The sequence below is a fragment of the Pinus tabuliformis genome, chromosome 8 (assembly GCF_031772625.1).
Source record: "Pinus tabuliformis cultivar Carrire ecotype Pingquan chromosome 8, CPIR1, whole genome shotgun sequence".
Classification (NCBI taxonomy): domain Eukaryota; kingdom Viridiplantae; phylum Streptophyta; class Pinopsida; order Pinales; family Pinaceae; genus Pinus; species Pinus tabuliformis.
The window spans coordinates 430,442,980-430,456,178 of NC_142294.1; positions in this window are offsets into that span (position 1 = coordinate 430,442,980).

The following is a 13,199-nucleotide window of genomic DNA, read 5'->3' on the forward strand; positions in this document are numbered from 1 at the left end:
TTAAGGCCCATATAACCTTTCTTAGTCACATAAAGGCTATATTAAATCTTTCCTTCTACACTTAATAATGTTTTTTAGCTTTAATACGTTCTTAGGAAGGTTTAGAGATAATTGCATATTATGTACCTAATATTATTATTTTTTGCAGAATATTGAGAGAATATTGAGTAAAATATGAATAAGATAATATAGGGACTTTCTCCCTACTACAATATGGACCAATATTGGATAGTAAATTAACAAGATATTGTGAAATTATTGATAAAATTCTGGAACTCCAGTGATTGAGAAAATCTAGGAATGTGCTCCTTGTCATTTAATGAAGATTCCTATTGTTGGGAACCAGATCCACTTTGTGAGGGATTTTGGAGGGGAAAGTTGCCTCCATTCGAGGAGGATGCTTCCACATCAAATTTTATAAGTACCAATTCGAATTTTCCTCTAGGGGCGTGTATTTCTTAGTATTCTTGTGAATAAAACTTGTTATTTAGCAGTTCTACTTTCATTTCCAGCAAGGATGTACTTGGATTGATTCAAGTAATGAAGTTTGGTGTCATTTTTAGCTTCTAAAACTTGGTTTCCTTCATAGGACTCTAATTATCCTTGGTCTTGGCCATCCCAGGAGTCTCAAAGCCCTGTTGTACAATTTCTTTATTTCCTTTGAATGTCTTTTTCACTTGCATCTCTTATTTATGCATTTAGTGTTCATACTTCCTTTGTTGTAGGTTATATTGGTTAAATGATTGAAGTGAGCTATTTTTCAGGTTATTTACATATTCACAAGCATGATGCATCCTTAGAACAACTTTGAAAATTCATATTCATCATTAAGCTACTTCAATTGGTTTACTAGTTCACAATTTTGGAATTTCTGGAAGTCTCTTGTAGCAAAATAAGAGTAATTTTCTATTAAATTTTAGCACATGTTAATGAATCTCTTTCAAGTTGTTTCCACTTGTATAGATTCCTAAGAACATTCAAGTTAATAACAAAATTTTCCCCATATAATTTTCACTTGATCAAGTTTGGCATTTGGTAGGTTAACAAGCTCACTAATTCTTGAATTTCTAGTTTTTGGAGTAATAATTTTCTGTTATTTTTTAGCACATGTTAAAAAGGGTATTTTTAAGTGATTCCACTTGAATTAGATTCTTAGGAAATTCTAATTAATAAAAAAAATTGTCCCATCTCATTTTCATTTGATTTGCGTAGGCATTCATCAAGTTAACGCGAGAAATAACAATCCTATAGCAATTTGTTTTCGAGATCTTCCTTGCCCAAATTCATGGTAGAAGTAAATTTATAGCCTATGAATAATTTGAGACCACTTTGGTTGAGATGAATCTTGGTTAGGTAACCATTTAGCTCTTACATTGGTTTCTTCTTGAATGTTGATTTCTACAATTAGTCTAGATTTCCTTTCCGCAATTTACTTTAAGCAAAGTGTGTTTTCCTTCTTGCAAAAGTAATATAGGACTTTTTTTCCTGCAAAATAGAATAGATTTCCTTTAATGACATTTATTTTCCGGTGAGATAGATTAGATTTTATTGGTTGTCATTATTCTTTACATTTTTTCAAATAGAATAGATTTCCTTTCTATCATTTACTTTCCAACAAAAGTAGAATAGGTTTGCTTATTGTTATTTACCTTTTGCAACTTAGGATTCGCAACTTACCTAGATCTTTGATCACTTGAAGTTGGTTGATTGCCTTCTTTCACTTGCATTAAAGGGAGTTAGACTAGGAAGAGGAAGATGTTTGTTGCACATACAGTGTCGACCCCTCTTAAGTTCTTACGAACCTTGGGTTGATAATTTAAGTTGGTAGCTTTGGGAGTTGCAACATTCTTGTTGCAATACTAGGGCTCATCAAACTTTTTTAGTCAATAGAAAAAGATAACTAGACTTTGATAGCATAGGAAAGAACTAAAAGCATATATCAAAATAAGAGGACATTCCTAAATATAAGAAGAGCGGGAAATTTGAAGTATGCATTCTTTAAATAATTCAATATATAGCATGCAATAGATTGCAGTATGAAAGAAAAGTTTAAGAAGGTTCTCTCCTTATATAGAAGAAGTTCATATCTCAGTTGGAAGAGCTACCTCAGATTTTTGAAGGATATGGAAAGAGGAAAATAATGATTATAGAATACCTCATACATTGTATCAATTGAATGATTCAAATAATTCATAAAATTAAAGGAAAAGGTATTGCATTCAGAAGTAGATGGAAGCAGAATATGACATGGAGAATCTTGGATCTATTCACCACTACTTGGGACTTGACAGAAAATTGATGAGACTTTCCTTGGTGAAGGACGACATATGATCAAGATCCTCAAGAAGTTTAGAATGATGGATTGTAGACCTATGGAAACTTCTATTACAAAAATTTGGGGAGTCATGATATTATTTATCCATCATTATATTGGTCATTGATTGGTTCCTTAATGCATTTATTTCAAGAGGATATTAATTTGGCTAGTAGTGTTGATGATGAGAAAAAATATTATTGGTGATTGTTTTTGCTTGGGATCTGGTATGGATTTTTGGAAGAGCATAAAATAGAATCTTGTTACACTAAACACTACAGAGGAAAAATATATGACAATATGTGTAGTTAGTTATGCATTAGCTTGGCTCCACAAAATGTTTGATGGACTATTTGAAGTTGTGCTAGATTTGGCCATAATACTTTGTAATAATCAAAGCAATATGAAGATTATTGAAGATTGTCAAGGAGCCTAGTTTTTAATGGAAGGTCGAAGCACATTATGATTTGAGATATGGTGCAAATGGGAACCAAGAAAGCTACAATATATATCCATGGATAAATAGGTAGTTGACGTAAGGAAGCTTGATTACTTCTGAATCAAGCTTGTGCTTGTGGATAATTCCTCCTAGGTTGAGAGGGAGTGAGGATGGACACCTAGTTTCTCCTTGTGTCATGTATTATGACTAGGACAAACACCCTAATTCAAGTACATGGACCAAGATAAGTAGAAGGGTAGATTGGATAAGCATCTAGGACTGACATTCTTGTTTCATGTGTTGTGACCGATTAGGACTAACACCCTAAGTAAAGTACATTGAACCGGTTTAAGAATTGTATGGTGGACAAACATTTTCTTGTGACAAGTAGGAAATGGTCCTATGGAGGACATACACTGGTGAGGTGGAGTATGTACCTCGGAGAGGCATCTATGTGGTTTCCTATTGAATGCCTCCCAACATTGTGCTCTAATATAAGTGGAGAGACAGAGATTACTTGTCAAGGCCTTAGTAATTTGACAATGTTGGTTATGATGATGTTACCATTAATGATGTTTATCAATTAGGTTCATTTCTTATAATAATATTTTAACTTGATAATATCCTGATGAGTCATTATGAATGCCTCCCTAGTTAAGAGAAAGTGTTGAAGTTGTAACTAGGTTCGGTCTTCATTATATACATATTTATCATTGATGTATTTATTATAATTTCTCAAGCATGTTCTTCATGCTATAGTCAAAAGAATCAATTTTAAGTCAATATAAAATTTATTTGTATCATGTCCCATTTGGACATTTAAAAGAAGGAGAATTTGAGTTTTTGTTAAGAGTCATAAGTCCAAAGATGACCAACTCAACGCTCCTTTGACAAGTTGTCTCAGCCCTCCAAGTGGCACCTATTCTACCCTCTTGGACAGCTATGTATAATAGACAAGTTCGAACTCTGTAGAGCACATTCACTCATCATCACAAGAAGTATCTTTTGCACCTAACAAAGGGGAAATATGTCAAGTCAAAGGAGAGAGAGAGAGAGGCAAGTCAAAAACAAGGAGAATCGTTGACCAAATATTTGACTTTTAACAGCTCGCACATGTGAATGATGAATTTATGTGGAAGAGGCCCAAATTTTTTTGAGTTTGTTACAGGCCGAAATTCAACCCTAGTTGCAAGTCAAAAAAGCAAATTTTGACCAGATTTGAAGAAGTTTGAGTAGTGTTGTATTTGACTTTTGGAGGAGACTTGCAGGAGGGCTTGACTTGGTATCTTGGTGGAATTTTGGTCTTGGCTTGGTTATCTCTCATTTTGATCTGATTTTATAAGGAAAGGATTGTTAGGTTTTCCCCTTGTGGGTTTTTTCTTGGCCTTTAGCATTTTTTCTGGTGTCTCTTGTCTCATTGTGATCTCTATTTTCTTGAATGATTGAACAAATGTATAATTGCTTGATGAAGAAGACATAAAGAAGAAATAATAAGACATATTTTTCACAAGTATCAAGAAGAGAGATTAAGTATTAGACTACATTGCACTTGATTTCTCAACAACTATGAATCTATTAAGTGCTGAGAGGGATCAAATATCTCGAGGTGCAAACCTTTCCTCAAGTTTTGCACTCAAAAATAAGCTTGCATCTTGAGATATTTTATCCCTCTCATCACTTGATAGATCTGAAGTTAAGATGGATGTAGGTTGGTAAGTATGTTGGAAAGAGCCACAAATTTCTTGGGGTGTGCTCCAAGAGATATTTGAGCTTATATGTTATTTAAAATAATTTATGCAACCTAGTATAAGTTAGAAATGAAACCAGTAAGGGTTGGGATCATTTTTTCTTTCCATTGACATTATAATCTCAAATGTTTTAGCTAATATAAGATTATATTTATTATGTTAATTTGTTGCTATAAGTAGGTTTTTGTTGTGAGGGATTGAACACCTTTGTTAACACCAAAAAATCATACACGTGTTTTCACAGTCAAGAAGATGCTAAAACATGTCCAACAGAATGCACAAGTGAAGATTTTCCAGCTGAAGACATCATGAAGCTCAAAAAAAATAATTTCTCCTAAGGTCAAAAGTTTATAAGGTTAAAAAATTTAGGACCTCGTGGCTATTTCTTATATAGTCGTGCACGCTTGGACTATCCTTTGAAATCCCCGCAGTCGAAGAAATGGATGACTCAGTGAATTCAAGACCACTCTACACACTTGGAGTCGATTCCCTAACAAGATATCACTCCAAGAAAGTTGAATTCAAATCGCCCTGAAGATATGCAGCCCTCAATGGAATCATCTTGTCCTACTCATGAGTCATTGTCATGCATGAACCAAGAGAGGGAAGATGGATTCAAAATATATATATAAACAAGCATGGGAGAGCCAAAATATGAGACATTGTTATGCAGGCCAAATTTCTATCAGAGCAAACCAACATTCCATTGTTGAAGCCAAAGAAAGTAAGAGCATTAGCGTGTTAGCGATATTTCTTCTAGGCAATCTATCATCTTAGTGAGAGAAGAGGAATCCACCATTGGATAGTCTTCATACTTATTTGAAAGAGAGGAGAAACTTGCAAAGAGATTGAGGAAAATAACCCCCCTTGTTGAGGATCTTTGAGCACCATAGCTCAAAGAATTCTCTTCAAGTGCTTAAGATTCACCTATTGTATTCAACCTCTACTACCAGCAGTCAATAAAGGGAAATTTTTTCCATCATTTTGTTGACTTGTTTGCTCCATTAAGAATTGTTTGTGTATTTACATATTTGTTTTAGTTTATTTTTGTATATGCATTGTTTTCACTATTTGCAATGCTTTTGTTTATCTAAGTTTGTCTACTAACAACGCCAATTCTACCTGTGATCCTTTGCAAAGAACAACCAACTATTAAGGAGGTGTCTTTTGGTACACCATTGCCACAAAAACACTGCCACAGGGATGTCGATCATACTGTTGTATTTTCTTTAATATAAAGGTTGTGCTTGCAGGACCTTCTCTCTACATAACCACTCTACAAGGAACTCAGCACCTCTCTGGAATTTTTTCAAGACCTCTAGGAACCTGTTTTGAGCCCACATAATTGATTTTTCATTTTCTCTACTCGCCCACGTGGTTTTTTCTCTGGAAGACACACGTGTGTGTCTGTGTGTGGCTAAACTCTTGCAGTAACCAAAAAGTCAAAAAGAGCCTTGTATTTTCTCTTTTCTTAGGTGATTGACAACCTTTAGTGAATTGCCTTCACCTCTGCATTTTTTATTTTATGTTTAGTATGCGTGGTTGCTTTACTAACCTCAATTAGTGGATAAATTAGAGTATCTTTTAATTTGTATTTGCAATACACATAGCTTAATTAGGGAGAAGTAAGTGGCCAAAATCCACGTATGATTTTCAAACTATTTTTGCTAAATTTTTCTGCAAATCACATAGCTTAATTAGTAAAGGAGTAAGTGGCCCATCATCCACAAATATTACTACTAACCAAAGCATTAATTTTTTCATTTTTGGGACTAGGAGAAAGTGTTATTATAGAAAGTAAGTAATCTTTGCTTCCCTTGTGTCTCTTAGATGAACCTGGGTTTGCATATGAAAACTTTCTTAAAGCATTTGAATTTCCATCTCCCTTGTTGAAACTCGCGTAGTTTCATAAGAAAAGAGTAAATGGCCCATTATCCACACCATATTTATTTTTCAATGCAAGGAATAATCAACACTTAGTATAATTAGAAGGATATTCTAAACAATCATCGGATATATGCATCTTACCACACTTTGTATAGCTTTATACTATAAGGCATCTAGTTTCCGGAGCTTTGTTTACTTGGTCTATTTTTGCTTACAAAATCACTCCCTAGGTAAATTAAGACTCCTTAAAAACAACCATAACTTGTGTTGTCCTCTGAGATGACTCTAGGTCAGTTAGTCATGCCAAAGCATCTAAAATGTTTTGTTGGTTTTAAATTTTATGGATGACCAATGATATGAATTATTTAAAACAGGTTCTTAAGCCTTAACAATTACTAAGCTATATGAAAGGGCTACTATCTTTCTAGATATAGTTAAATGATTTAAAGTGAATGAGTAATAGAATATGTGGTGGTATAACTTGCCAAATATTCAAATAGATTATTTGATTGGTTATAAGCAAAGAATACAGGCAAAAAACGTTTCCTGTATAACAAAATATATTCAAACAAATGCATATTTGTGTGACAATTAATTGATATAGGGGAGTTTATAATAACAAATAGTTTTATAAACTAGTTCCTAGTCATTGCTGATAACTTCATAGGGGATTTAAGACTGACTGATACTTAGTATGATCTTACCCAGATCTCTGCATAAAGACTTGAATATATGAAGCAATACATAATGAAATAAGCACATATGAAAACTTACAAGAAGACAGAACTATAGTAGGCAAATTCAAAATCCTTTCATTAGCTTTGCAAATCTCCAGCTCAGTTACAATTCTGTTCTCAATGCTCATACAAGGGTTCAACCCTTAATAACTCGAAGGAGGAGTTATTTATACAAAAAGTTATACTAGATATTTTCAAAACAAAATTACAAAAATAGTACAAAATTGTAGGAATTTGAAAACTGCTAAGTGTTGGCACTATCCTTTAGGAATTTGTTGATGATGTGGTCCCAAAAAAGTGTTGCCCAGCTATCCTTCAGTTGTTGATGAAAGTTACTCAATAAGTTCACACAAGTGATCCCATCGGTCTTCACTTGGTATGGTAAGATTTACCAATTTTCTGTAAACTTCATCAACCTCGGTGTATTTATCAAAAGTGGGCTTATTTACAAAAAGATGTTTAATTTCATGGTTAATAGTCAAATCAAAATCTAAAGCTTATAATGCTTGTTTCCTTTTAATATGCCCCTTTATACTTGCAAAGTTTGATTTATCAATGGCTATGGTATAAAGCTTCTGGCAGTATTCTTCTAGACTAATCATCATGTCATTTGGGGCCACTAATCCTAGCAGACCTCTCTGATTCAATAAATTAAATTTAAAATGAAACCTCTGGACCGAAGTATTCAAGGTTTAGCGCTTAGTCTCTAAGTGAGTCATTAAGTTCTACTTCTGCAACACCTTCTTGATTTCTAAGATGGTTTTTGTTTTGTCCTGAATTTGAATCTACTCAAATTCGACCCTGGGTTATGATTTAATAACTTTGATCATGTCTGCAGCCTCACTTGGTTTATCTTTGAGTAGTTGCTTCACTTGATCAATGCCTATCTGACATCTATTTATGAGTTCCTCCTGCTCAAAAATTATCTGAATGGAAGGCCATACTTCAATCGTGGCTTGCCTAATATCTGCCCATATGCTTTCCTTGGCTTGGGCCAAGGTCTAAGCCATCAATGACTGACTCTGTAACTCTTCAATTCTTTTGTTCAACCTATGTGTTTTCTGCATTTCCTCAACATACAAACTATCATTCTTTATTTTCTAAGCTTCCAGATTCTGAAATTTATTATGAAGCCTTTCATTCTCTTGCTTCTATTGACTGAGCTCCTGTGAGAGTTTGTTCAAATCCTTTGTTGTCGATGAAGATTCCCCTGTGGCTGATGTAGATTCCCCTGTTGTTCTAGACACTGTAATAGGAATAGTAGTGATGGGAGCTATAGCTAATTGAGTAAATTTCTCTTTTTCCTTAAGCAATTTCTCAATCTTCTCCTCCATGGTTTTAATCTATACATTCTGCTCAATTATCAGTTTGAGCATTTCTTCCTTGTGTTGCTCATTCTCTGTTATCTCCTTGGTCTGGGGGTCCTCTATAGAAGGCAGTTTCAATTGTTTTCTCAATAATGCAATGTTTGTGTTCTTCTTCCTGATAATATCTTCAGCAACTTTGACATCAGTAGGGTCATATCCAATTTTAATTACTAAGTCCTCCAATGACTTAACCCTATTGTCTTTAGCTAAAGATGATATTTTCTCAATATTCAACTGTGACTGCACATTTGACAGAGCAGTTTTAAGATTTGACAATTCCATAGCAGTGTTGATCATGGTTGAGAACAACATCTCACCCAACTACCTATGCATGTACATTTGATCAATTGCATGTATCTGATTTGCATCAAAAGTATATACAATTTTCTTATAATCAAAAGAAACTTAGGAAAAGGGACTTGAGCCTATAGAAAGGCCATTTTCATTCTTCCTTTCTCACTGTCAAATGTTGTCAACAACCTGTGTTGTGATGTGGAAGTCTGCTTCCAAAATTGTGCATAAACATTAGCTTTCAAAGCTTCATTCTTCTACTTGATTTCAAGGAAGTTAGTGAAAACATTTGACTCCTCTGTTTCACTTGCTCCTGTTGATTGAGTAATTTCTAGCAAATTATGTGAAATAGAAGAAGGAGGAGTAGTAATTACAGGTTCTTCTATCCCTACAAAAACCTGTGAATCATCCAAATTGATGATGATAGGCTCCTTCTGACCCTGATTTGTAGTAGTAGTTGTAGTGCCCTTTGATTCAATTCTTGATTTATTCTGGTAATGGATGAATTCCTTCTCTCCAATTGTTGATGATGATGATTCGTCCCTAGGCCTCTTGTCATGTTTAGTTTGAGAAGTTGGAGTCTGAAGAGTAGAAGGAGGTAAAACTTGTTCTTATGCTTCTTGAAGAATATTCTCTTCCCATTGTTCCTGATTTCTAAGCTTCTCAATCTCTGGCTTAGGTGTATGATTATAAGGAGTGGTTTTGAGTTCCACCCTTAAGTCTGAAATAATGTTGAATGGATCATTGGACCAGGTAAAGCTAGGTTGGAAACCCATATGTTTCAAAATAGCTTATGCCTCTAAACCAGTTGATCTGGTGTTATAGGTGAACGATCCAACATGTGCCTTTATCTTAAACTGTGATCTCCTCTTCCCTGAAATGAAATGGAGCTCATCCATGTTCATCATCTGCCTAATATATTCCAGAGAAAAGATTATCATTGGAACATATTTTGGCAGCTTATATGGAACCAATTCACAGCCATATACTTGGATCTCTGTGTAATTCTAGTAAAGGTACCAGTCTCTTATTCTGACTTGATCACTGAGGTGCAGGATCCTTTTAATTTCTAAGCTGATCCTAGGTTCACTCTGACTGTTGAGGAGTTGTGCAACTGGGTGAATGAAACAATCTATGAAATTAGAGAATCTGAACTCAGTTGAGTTCTTTCTAATCAATGAAGTCTAGTGAATAACTGCTTGATTCTCTTGTTGATCATCCTGCTTGTGCAAAAAAATAGGCAACCTGTCTCCTTGCTGAAAAATAAACATATGAAATAGAATAGAGGAATATTTAAACACTCCTTCAGTAGTGAGGTTCATCAATTGCTCATGCATAGCTTCAACCAAAAATTGACTATAGTTATACATGAAGGTAGGCTTATTTTCTTTGGAAAAGATAGACAAATAGCCTAGGATAGCTTCATCTACCCATTGGTCTGATTGATAGCCTAACAAGCAAGAAATGAGAGAAATTATATGTTTGGCTCTTTCAGGGAACATAGATGTTGGGTAAGGAGGATTTTTCTTGGGAAGCTCAGCATCTTCAGGGAGAAATATCTCAAATATTTGAGCTCTCTAAAGGAAATTCAGCTTGTGATATAGGTCAATTAGGGCTGCAATGGAGAAAAAACTAAGGGAGTCACTGTCAGGTATCAAAAGCATTTTTTTTATGGTTTTTTCATAAATAGTTATCAGAATGTCTCCATTCTGAGCTACAATTTTTCTCTGTAAGGGATTATATTTGGATTGGAACCAGATAACTAGGTCAGGAAAGGAATAAGTCTGGGGAAACATGTACAAAGGTAAATTGGATTCCCAAAGGTTTATTTCATCCTCAGAATCAAAGTAAGTCTGCTTCAGCCAGTTGTGTAATTCGAACATGTTGAATTCACTTTTGGTGTCTGCAACTTTGAAGTATTGATCGGCTAATGGGATATGGTCCAGGTCTAAGGCATCGGAGGCCTTTGGGGTTTCTGGAGTTGTAGAGGAGTTGGCAGAGGATTTATCCTTTTTCTTTGGAGCCATGGGTATAACAGAGCTATAATGGTGTAGGGTAGAAAAACATAGAGGTAGCTAAGAGGATACTTCCAATTACAGGCTCGACTAAATAGAGAATTTGTAGACAAGAACAATGAATAGAAAAGGTGGAATAGTAGTCGAAGAAAGGAAAGCGTAACAGGGAAGATGGATATTTATAAGGAATTTAGGATGACCGTTACATTAGAGGCCATTGTTTATCAGTTAATCGGAAAATTAATGCATTAACGGGAAGGAAGAGAAGCAACGGGAAAGGCATTAATGGCAGCAATGGATACGTGGGAATGGTTAAGAGATATCGGGTGAGGGCACGTGGCATGGAGTGATTGGAGGAGGATGGCGCAGGAGGAGTAACCATTGGCGCGATATCGGGAAGCGCGGGAGTGGATGGCGGATTTCAGAGGGGGGTTAGTGGTAAGTGGTTTGGAGTGAGGGGGTTCTGAAGTGTTGGGGGAGCGACATGTAGTTGAGGGGCCCGCGCGAGCAAAACCATTTTTCACACCCACCCGTCACTATCTCATTTCGTAGAGAAGGGGTGCGAAGAGATTCTCTGTCATTGATCTGAGCGGGAAGGTGGATAATCGTTGACTTTGGTTTAAAAGCATTAGAAACATATTTATTTACAATAATTAATCACCCCTTTTAACAAGGTAATTAATCAATAATGAAAATTTATCTAACTAAGGGCGTGTTTAGAATAGCTACCCTTTTAAACTATTTAACTAATCTAAACCTAATCTATATGACTTTAGGCCAATTTTTAAGCATATTAGGCCTTTTATGTCCTAATCTAACCTAATTTCTAATTTTCAACCAAGATTAAATTGTTTGGTTGAATTTATTCTCTAGTCTAGAACAAAAATTTAAATGATCTGATCAATATTAAATAGTTTGATTCAAATCAGAAGAAAAGGTTGTGGCATAAAAAACAAGCTGCACACAGACCTTTATTATTACAAATGGAATTTATTCATGAAGTGGCATTTAAACAAGCACACTTATACAAATCTTTTGATTTTCTTTTGATGGGGTTCTATTTCATCTCTTTTTATTTTTCTATTTCTTCATATTTTCATTTTTTATTTTATTTTTTCATACCCTCTTTTATAAAATAACAAATAACTTATAAAATATAAAGCATCTTACAACAAATTGAACCAACTGAGTTTCCCCACAAGGGCCACCAAAAAATTTATAGTTAGGTTAGGACCATTGGGGGTAGGCATACCATAAGCCGCCATGGTCATGTTATGTATTTGAAACATAGTTGTTGACTTTATAGGGAGCTTAAAATCCTTCAATCATCCCACAGAAAATATTACCCGAGCATGGCAAAGACCCGATTCAGAGGGGGTTCAGCTTAGGTCCAGTGCATACGGTACTCTTTGGAGCTACCTGAACAATCTATTTCTCGGTACTGGTAATTGAATACCAAGAAGCTAAAGGCTCAAATGCTCACGTAAGACGAAGGTACTTTAGTGGCCAAAATCCAGGGCATCCTTTCCCTAGAGGTGACAGTGCGGGCAGCACTTGAGCCTCATTTCCATTACCTTGGTTGATTCTTTGGCTACTGGAAGGCGTCGCCAGTTATTTCGAGACATTGCCCTAGGACCCATCAGAAGATATCTCTGCAAGGCCCAGTTACTTTGAGAGTGGCAAGGATGATTAGGTCTTCATAGGAATTTTTATCATACACAACAAACAAAAACCATTTTTTGTTTGACTGATCACATAGCTTAATTGTAAAAGGAAAGTAACCATTTTATTTTTGCTTTTGTTTTATGTATGTGATTTTATTGCATTGATATTTATCTCCTTCCTTCACCATACACAAAGTAGCACACACTCTAATCAACACCATAGGGGACCCCACGGCTCCCCGTCGATCTAGACGTTTCTTAAACCTCCCCTCATTACCGGGAGGTGTGACAGGACTCTCGCCATTTTAGCGTAGAGGATGTCATGCAACCACCATCATAGGATCTTCCTTTATTTGTGCATCTCTGCTCAAGACCCCTCCCCATCAAAGCACACCCTTCACCACCCCACAAGGGTCCCCACGTGCTACCCCTTTAGCGATCCCACACACCACTCCTTCGTACATTCTATGAGACACCCATCATGGTAGTTCTCCTGAAACTTCCTCACAGAGGACCCCTTTGCATATAACTACCCAAAATCATTTCGTGATGGTAGATAACTCGCAAATCTTATTCTTAGATTCTTTAAATCTACTGGATTTAAGTAAGATAACCAATGACTTGATTGCTCATGGCCACAATTGGCCATCTATGCCAACGAAGCTCCCTTCAAACATTCGAAATTTTGAAGGGAAACAGGGTGAAGACCCAGGTAACTATGTCATGACTTTTCACCT